Genomic DNA, 7,860 nt, shown 5'->3' on the forward strand with positions numbered 1-7,860 from the left:
TAGCCTAAAATGGCCTTGCTGCAACTGAGGATGACTTTGAACACCTGATCCTTTTTGCCTCTACCTGCCGCATGTTACGGTTACAGATGTGGGCTATCATGCTCAGCTAATTTCACAGAAGTTTTCTGCATGGCTCGGCACTGGGCTAGAGCCCATGGGAGTTTGTGGGATACCACCATGTTTTTGTTTGTTTGTTTCCTGGTATTGGGTGTTCTCTTGTGAACACCTGTCGTTGTTGTAGCTTTCTGGGTTGGTGGCTTCAGCTTGTGTCTCTGCTTGTGGATGGTTTTGTTGTGAGGAGGATGCCCATAGCCATTGCTACAGGTTATTGGTCAGGACAGTTAGATTTGGCAGCATTTGGGGCTTGGGGACATACTTTGAACCATTACCTTCCAATAAATAAGCATTTCTTCTTTTTCTTGCCAGGGTCCCTGGGCCTTGGGTATATCTCCCCAGTGTGTTGTTCATTAAGGGAACAAATCAGATGAGAATCCCCTCCCCCCACTTCTGACCACACCTAGACCTGCTTGTTGGCTGGAAATATTTGGGGTGCAAAACGCATCTTCTAGTGAAGTTGAGCATTCAATCCTCAGCCTAGGTCTGCCCAGAGTGCTGGGATGGGCACACAGGGGCTCTGCCATGACAGAGATTTTAGGTTTAGTGGGGAGCAGACTTGAGTGACTGTAGATAGTGTATCCCCAGGGGCCAGCGAACCACTGACCAGATTACAAGGGGGAGCTGTTTCCAGGATGTGGTCCAGGAAGATTCCTGCTTCTGCTCTTTGTGGTGGGGGATGGGGCTGGTGGTCATCCTAAGGAGGTGACCAGCTAGGGGCCAGGAGAGCAAGGGTATACCTGAAATTCAGACAGAACCGCTGCCAGACTATGGAAACTGGCCCGCACTGAGCGGTGCCTGGATATTCCACTCTTCTGCCTGATCTTCTACTTAGGCCTTCTGATTTGTTCTAGAAATGATCAGAAGGTGTTAGTACAGGTGAGGGCCTGGGAGAGCATCTAGTCCAGAGCCCCAGCAGGTTCCTAGGGATGGAATCACAGATTGGCAGCTGCTACTCATTGGCAGCAGAAATGAGGAGACAGCCCAGGTCAGGGCTCCCACATGGAGGTGGGAATTTGTCTCCTTAGTTGAGAGCAGGATCCTGCCTTCTCTTCCTTGTCTACCGGCGACAAGCCCTGTCTCTGCCTGTTTGTTGTCACCCAGATCTCTGTGGAAGGTCCAGCTTGTAGAGACCCTGGGTCTCTGTCCCTCAGGTCGACGGAAGCATCGTCATCTTGGTTTGGAGCCTAGACTTCGTCTGAGGCCCCTCGCTCTGAGGTTTGTGTTACTGATGCTTCAGGCTCATGTCACTCTGGGCCTCACCATCTCCAGTCAGCAAGAGACCTAACTTGGAGGCTCCAAAGTGTCGCAATAGGGTGGGTTATAGGTGTGGCCTGGGTCCCTGTAGGTCAGTCTTGAACTCAGGATTACTGGTCCTAAAAGAGACCAGGGCTGCAAAGAAATAAGGGCCCCAGTTGGGAACAGGGGGAAAAGGTAAAAATAGTAACTCAAGAGTAAAGATACTCGAGGCTGGGAGGTGGAATGCTTGCTTGCCTAGCACGCTCAAGGCTCCCTGAATTGGATCTCCATTGCCCCCCCCCAATAACACATAAATACACATTTACAAAATAAAAAAAATGTATAATAAGAATTTTGTTCCCCAGGGGAACATGATCTTGACATGAAACCCTGCCTGGAACAACTTGGCTTTGGGATTAGAAGGGAGGAAAAGGGGCCCTCCCAAGGTTAAATTGGGAGCCTGAGATAAGAAGCTGGAGGTCAAGCTTCTAGTATGTGTTCCAGAAGTTTCTGAGTCACTTCTTTGGGACCAATGTGACTTTCTTTTTTGATTTTTAACGATTCATTTATTTTTATTTTATGTCCATTGGTGTTTTGCCTGCATGTGTGTCTGTGTGAGGATGCCAGAAATCCTGGAGCTAGAGTTTCAGACAGTTGTGAGCTGCCATGTGGCTACTAGGACTTGAACCTGGGTCCTCTGGAAGAGCAGCCAGTGCTGTTAACTGCTGAGCCATCTCTCCAGCCCCACAATGTGACTTTTCACAAGGTGCATAGTTTCCCAGGTCCACTCAGCAAAGTGTGCCTTCCCTTACAGCTTTTTTGCATCCCATCTCTGAGTACCGTGGAAACCAAGGTCCGTGCAGCGTTGCTATGGGGACGGATACCTAGGACCCATGTCCCTTGGGCATGGAGAAAAGCGTCATTCTTTCACCCTAGTGTTTGCTCCTCCAGCCTGTGGGATGGGAACTCCTTTGAAATGAGAAGGGCAGGGGAAAGGGGGCCAGGCATTCAGGTCCTCCATCTCAGGCAAGCGCCCAAGACTTTCCTCAGACACACCTGGGCTCACTTTCTTATTCAAGTCCTGCCCATGTGTTCCTCCTCTTTCTTCTCCTTGCTTGTTGACTCTGGCGAGGTCTCTCTCCTGGCTCATGGAGGTGGCTCCGTTTCATAGAAGACACCTGTGGTTCTGGTTGGGCCTTGTGGTGTTGGTTATGGCTGGGAGCAGCACCAAGGAAATGGTTCCCGTGCCAGATTGGTGCCAGAGTCTCCTACAGCCCACACACACCATGCCTGTGCTTGGCTCTATGGGGGAAGGGCTAGAGGTAGCCTACAGCCCACACACACCATGCCTGTACTTGGCTCTGTGGGGGAAGGGCTAGAGGTAGACATGGGATTTGGAGCAACCTGACATCTTGTCCTGGATTCTTCTCAAGGGGCCAGCAGATGGGGTTCCAGTGAGGAGACCGTGTGCAGTTGGGTGAAAGGGATTAAGGTGGTGTTGGGGCCTTGTAGATTAGGTAATGAAAGAATATTTATTACAGAGTGAAGAGTAGAGCCCTGCAGCCTTTGGGTCTGGGGCACAGAGGGCCAGCCCTGGGATTATCAGCTGTGGGATTCTCAGGCTGTGCCTAGGGCTGACTGGGGCGGAAGGGTGAGTCAGGAGGAGCTACAGGCTCCGGCTTCTGGGTTCTGACATCTGTGCCTCTTATAGCACCGCCTGCCCTCAGCTGCCTTAAATGCTCCTGAGCTGAGGCAAGGAAGCCACACAGGCAAGACTCAGAACGGCAGCTGGTGGCTGGGGACGAAGGGAACACGAAAGGGTGGAGGGTGGAAGATATAGCCGAGATGGCGGTGAACACATCTCTGGCCGGTAACCGCTTCAGAGACCTTTGCACATTCTCACAGGCTTCTGGTAGCTTCTGGTGTGTGTCGTTAAGAAATGAGGGCCTAGGGATCCCTGAGAAATAGTTTGTAGACTGATTTCACGGCAGGAGGGCTGTCTGGGAGCAAAGGTCTCTAGCGGAATGAGTAGCCTGTTGAGGTCTTCATTTGCAAGATGAACCTTGAGGAGATTGTGAAGAGACCCCTCGGAGGCTTATGAATGAGACAGCAAGTTACCCCCTTAGGGAGGAAGACTTTGGCTCTGGGGGGTCCTGGAGAGTTTCAGCAAAGAGAATGATGGGATAGGGGGTAAGGCTTCCAAAGATAGTCCTGCCCACAGCGAGAGTTAAATGTGTATAAATACGCACACTATCCCCATATGTTCTGGAGGTTCAACTCTGTTTCACAGATGAGTGTCCCAGGGCTTGTACAGTCCGGGGAGGCAGGGAGGGTTAGGTGGAGAGTCACCTGTAAGCCATGTGGCGGGGCTTTGGGGCTAGGCATCCGAGCTGCCTGCTCATTACTCTGATTGCCCCAATTCCTTTGTTGAGCATTGTCAAAGACCAGTGCCCAAGAGATGGGAGGCCCTGGAATGTGTTAGGAGCCGTCCCCTCTACTCCTGGAAAGTGGGTGCAGAGAGGGGGGAAGCCTGTAACAGAAAGCTCTTTGTGAAGCCATGGTCAGGTGGGTGTGGGAAAGGAGAAGGGTGAGGTGGAGGGGCCCAGGCTAAGAGGAGGGTAGTGGGCCTGGGCTCAGGCCTGGGCACTTTGGCAAAGAGGAAGCCTGATGTGGGAGACATGCTGGAGGCAGACTCAGGAGAAGGCCTACTCAACCTCGTTTTATAGCCCCTGGGCCCTGAGCTCTTCTGCTGTCCCGGAGTGACAGAGGGCAGCTCTCCCTCTTTGAAGAGGATATAGCTGGGTATCAAAGGAGGAGGGCCTGGGATCCTGAGAAGATGAGAGGAAGGAGCTGTGGGCCATGGGGTCCAACTTGGTGATTGAAGGGTGATGAATTACTGAACATATAAATGGTCTGCAGAAACCCCACTCAGTCCCTTCTCCCTGGTCACATTTCTCTGTGGTCATTTCTGATCCTTATCTCTATGTAAACAGAGCTTTCCTGGTGTGTCGTCATGGTTCACAGGCAATCTAGGGCTCACCTTTCACCCACATTATTTCACTAACATTTTGTGGTTAGCTTTGGTGTTCCCATGTTTGCGATTTTGGGGGTGGGGGTCAGCATTTTATAGACAGCCAGGATTTTTTTTTTAAGGGAAACAGAAGCTCAGGCTGGACCAGTTTATGGGGAGTGAGGCTGCTTTGTATGAACACATGTGTGCACACACCAGCACACATGAACCCATACTCTCTCTCCAGGGCTTTAGTAAGTTCTCTGTGAGAATCACTAGGATTCTAGATTTCTTGTTGTTCAGGCTCCCATCCAACTACTAAACTAGACCAGACCCTGCTTATCTTCCAAGATGAAATGAGATTGGGTATTCAAGGTGGTATGGCCATAGACTTTGCAGTTTATGTCTGACAACAGATCTCATTCGGGTGGGCCAGCCTAGAATAATCAGTCATTTTCCACCTGCCCCCTCACCAGATCATGCATCCTTAGTCACAGTTCAGACCTGCGTGCCTTGGCCACACTCAGGATGACACCCTGTCTGTGGGTGCAAGGTGACCAGGTGGCCACAGTGACTGAGTTCTTGCTTGGGGCAGCGAGTATCGTATGCTGGTCTCGGTACAAAGCTGTTAGGCCACTTAGCCTGTGGCCACTGATGTCTCTAATGGTGACTGTCCTCACTGGGCTGTATCATCCCCTTAGTTGTAATATAAAGCCATTCTGGAAATGTGTGGTACCTCAGAAATAAGCATGCTTGACAGATAATTCACTTTGGGCTGTCTAAGAAGTTCACTGATCGGGGATGGCTCGTTTCTCCGCAGCCTGTCTGTGTAGTGGGGCCACTTGTGTAGCATGTCTCAGTTACCCGTTGTTGCCTAGCACCTCCAAAGCCTGGGGTTCTCAAGCAGTTTGTTTCTCGGGGTCCTCTGGGTTGTTTCCTGATTCATGTGGCACCATCTGGGGTCCCTTTCTTTGGCTACGGGGCCTGTTTCGCTCAGTAGTCTGTGATTGGCTCTCCTGGCAGGTTCTCCTTGCCCTGCTTCTGCAGCCTTGATATCTCTGCATGTGGCTTCTGGGGCTCCCTCACAGCCCGTGACCTCTGGGAGAAAGTGGCAGCATCCAGTTTTTAAAGACTGTTGCCCCAGTAATATTGGTGAAAACAGTATAAGACCGGTTCTGGTACAAGAGGAAACTGATTTTACTCTCTAATATGAGGGTGACATAGGATGAGGCGGTCATGGAGGTGGTATGGCCAATAGACTTTCCAGATTATGTCTAACAACAGATCTCATTCGGGTGGGCCAGCCTAGAATAATCATTCAGTCATTTCCCACCTGTCCCCTCACCAGATCATGCATCCTTAGTCACAGTTAATCTGAGGCTGTCCCAAGCTAGGGGACACATAAAGTATCCCTAGGGAGAAAGGCCTTAATTTTATTTTATTTATTTTAAATTTAGTTCTTATTTCCTTAAGTTATTTTTTTGTGGTCTATTTTGTTAATTATCATGTTGTGTGCATGTGTGCGTGATGAGTTTGTATGTGTGAGTGCCGTAGCAGGTGTACATGCTATGGCACACCTATGCAAGTCAGGTCTCTCTGCTGTGTGTTCTGGGGTTGAACTCAGGTCACCTTACTGGCTGAGCCATCTTACTGGCCATGCGAGATTCAGGATGTTCAGCAGCCGTGGGAGACTTAAGACGTTGGATGCGTGGTCCAGAACAGGGCTGTGTTTGCCTCCATTAAGCTTCTGGTTCTCAGTGGGGGATGGTGGTGCACACCTGTGATCCTGGACCTCGGAGCCTGAGCAGGAGGGCTACAGGCTTGAGGTCAGGCTGAGCTACATACTAAAGACTCCGTCTCAATACCTCCCCTAAGAGCCTCCATCAGACCTCCGTGTGGTTGCTCAGTTTTCCAAAAGGTTTATGAAACTGCTTTATCCTTAGTGGGAAGATGGCTTTCAGACTCTTCTGCTTGGATCCTGTTGTGCCTTCCACGCATGGGAAGAGTTTGTTTTCCTGATTTAAAAAAAATAAAAAATGCTTCGAGACAGAGCTCACATCGCCCAGCCTGACTTGAAGGCTGAGGCTGGCCTTGAACTTTTGATCTTGCTGCCTTTCCTGACACTGGGGTTACAGGTGGATGCTACCATGCCCAGCTTTTCTGCCCTTTCAAGCATGAGCTAGACCTTATGTCCAGGACATCGTGCCAGGTCACAGGAAGCCACTCCTTGCTCAACAGATGCCATCTAGCTACACCCTGGTGTCAGTCTGACCTTGCTCTGCACACAGCAGCTCAGGCAGGGAGGCTGTGCTTGCTTGTGTGCGTATGTGCATCTTTTGGACACTTGCAATGTCACGTTCTTGGTAGGCTGTTGCATGCTTCAAGGAAGAGAAAGACCTGTTGTGGAGTCCCTGAACGTCCCTTGCAGGGCCTTGGTTGCATCTGTTGGTCAGTAAATGTCTGTCGAATGCTTCTCCTTTCCTTCCTTTTTCCCTCATCATCTCTCACTGGAACTGAGGAAATGCCCTGGCGTTGATCTAAGTGGCTTACGAGCAATATTTATTTATTTATTTATTTATTTAGAGACAGAGTTTCTCTGTGTAACAGCCTTGACTGTCCTGGAACTGTAGACCAGCCTGGCCTCGAACTCACAGAGATCCGCCTGCCTCTGCCTCCCAAGTGCAGGGATTAAAGGCGTGTGCCACCACTGCTCAGCCCAGGGGTAACTTTTTTTTTTTTAAAGCAAGATTTAACTCTTACACTCTTTCTTTTTAAAGATTTATTCATTTTATTTTCTGTGTCTGAGTGTTTTGTTGCCTGCATGTTTATATGTGTACCGTATGCATCCCTGGAGGCCAAAAGAACAGGAGTTATGTTTGTGAGCCACCATGCGGGTGCTGAAAACCAAACTCTGGTCCTCCGTAAGAGTGACCAGCGCTCTTAACCACTGAGTCACCTCTCCAGCCCTCGCGGTTTCTTGAACTCTGAGACTGCTGACATCACTCCTTTGCCACTTGGTGACAAATATCCTCCCCAGCCCAATCCAAACGCAGCAACCAAGGCGGGATTTCAGGGGTCATTGACATTCCACTGGCCTAGTTTTAGTCTGGTCCTCGGGCACAAGCGCCTGCATGAGGTGGCTCAGGAGCTCCGCTGAGCAGGGTTGGAGCAGTGACCATCTCACCTCCCATGTTCCTCTGTCTGGGGAGAAACTCCCACGCCTTCTGCTACTCACCAGACACTTTGTCAGAGCAGCGAATGTTCAGGATGGGGAGTGTACAACGTGTGATCACGTCACCTGTGTGTGCAGAGCCCAGCGGAACAGATCCTGTCTACAGAAGAGTCCCTGTCCAGGGAGACCCAGAAGAGGCCTCTGAGCTGCTTTTGAGTCAGGTCCTGAGCTGGGCGATGGTGGCACATACCTTTAATCCCAGCTCTCGGGAGACAGAGGCAGGCGGATCTCTGTGAGTTCGAGACCAGCCTGGTCTACAAGAGCT

General features: G+C 50.5%; 1 protein-coding gene across 4 annotated transcripts in view; it reads left to right on the top strand.

The window, feature by feature from the left end:
- Nucleotides 1-7,860, top strand: part of Adcy3 (adenylate cyclase 3) — a 77,488-nt gene that overhangs the window by 3,250 nt on the left and 66,378 nt on the right. The window lies entirely within an intron of this gene.

This window comes from Microtus ochrogaster, linkage group LG3, assembly GCF_000317375.1.
Source record: "Microtus ochrogaster isolate Prairie Vole_2 linkage group LG3, MicOch1.0, whole genome shotgun sequence".
Lineage (NCBI taxonomy): Eukaryota > Metazoa > Chordata > Mammalia > Rodentia > Cricetidae > Microtus > Microtus ochrogaster.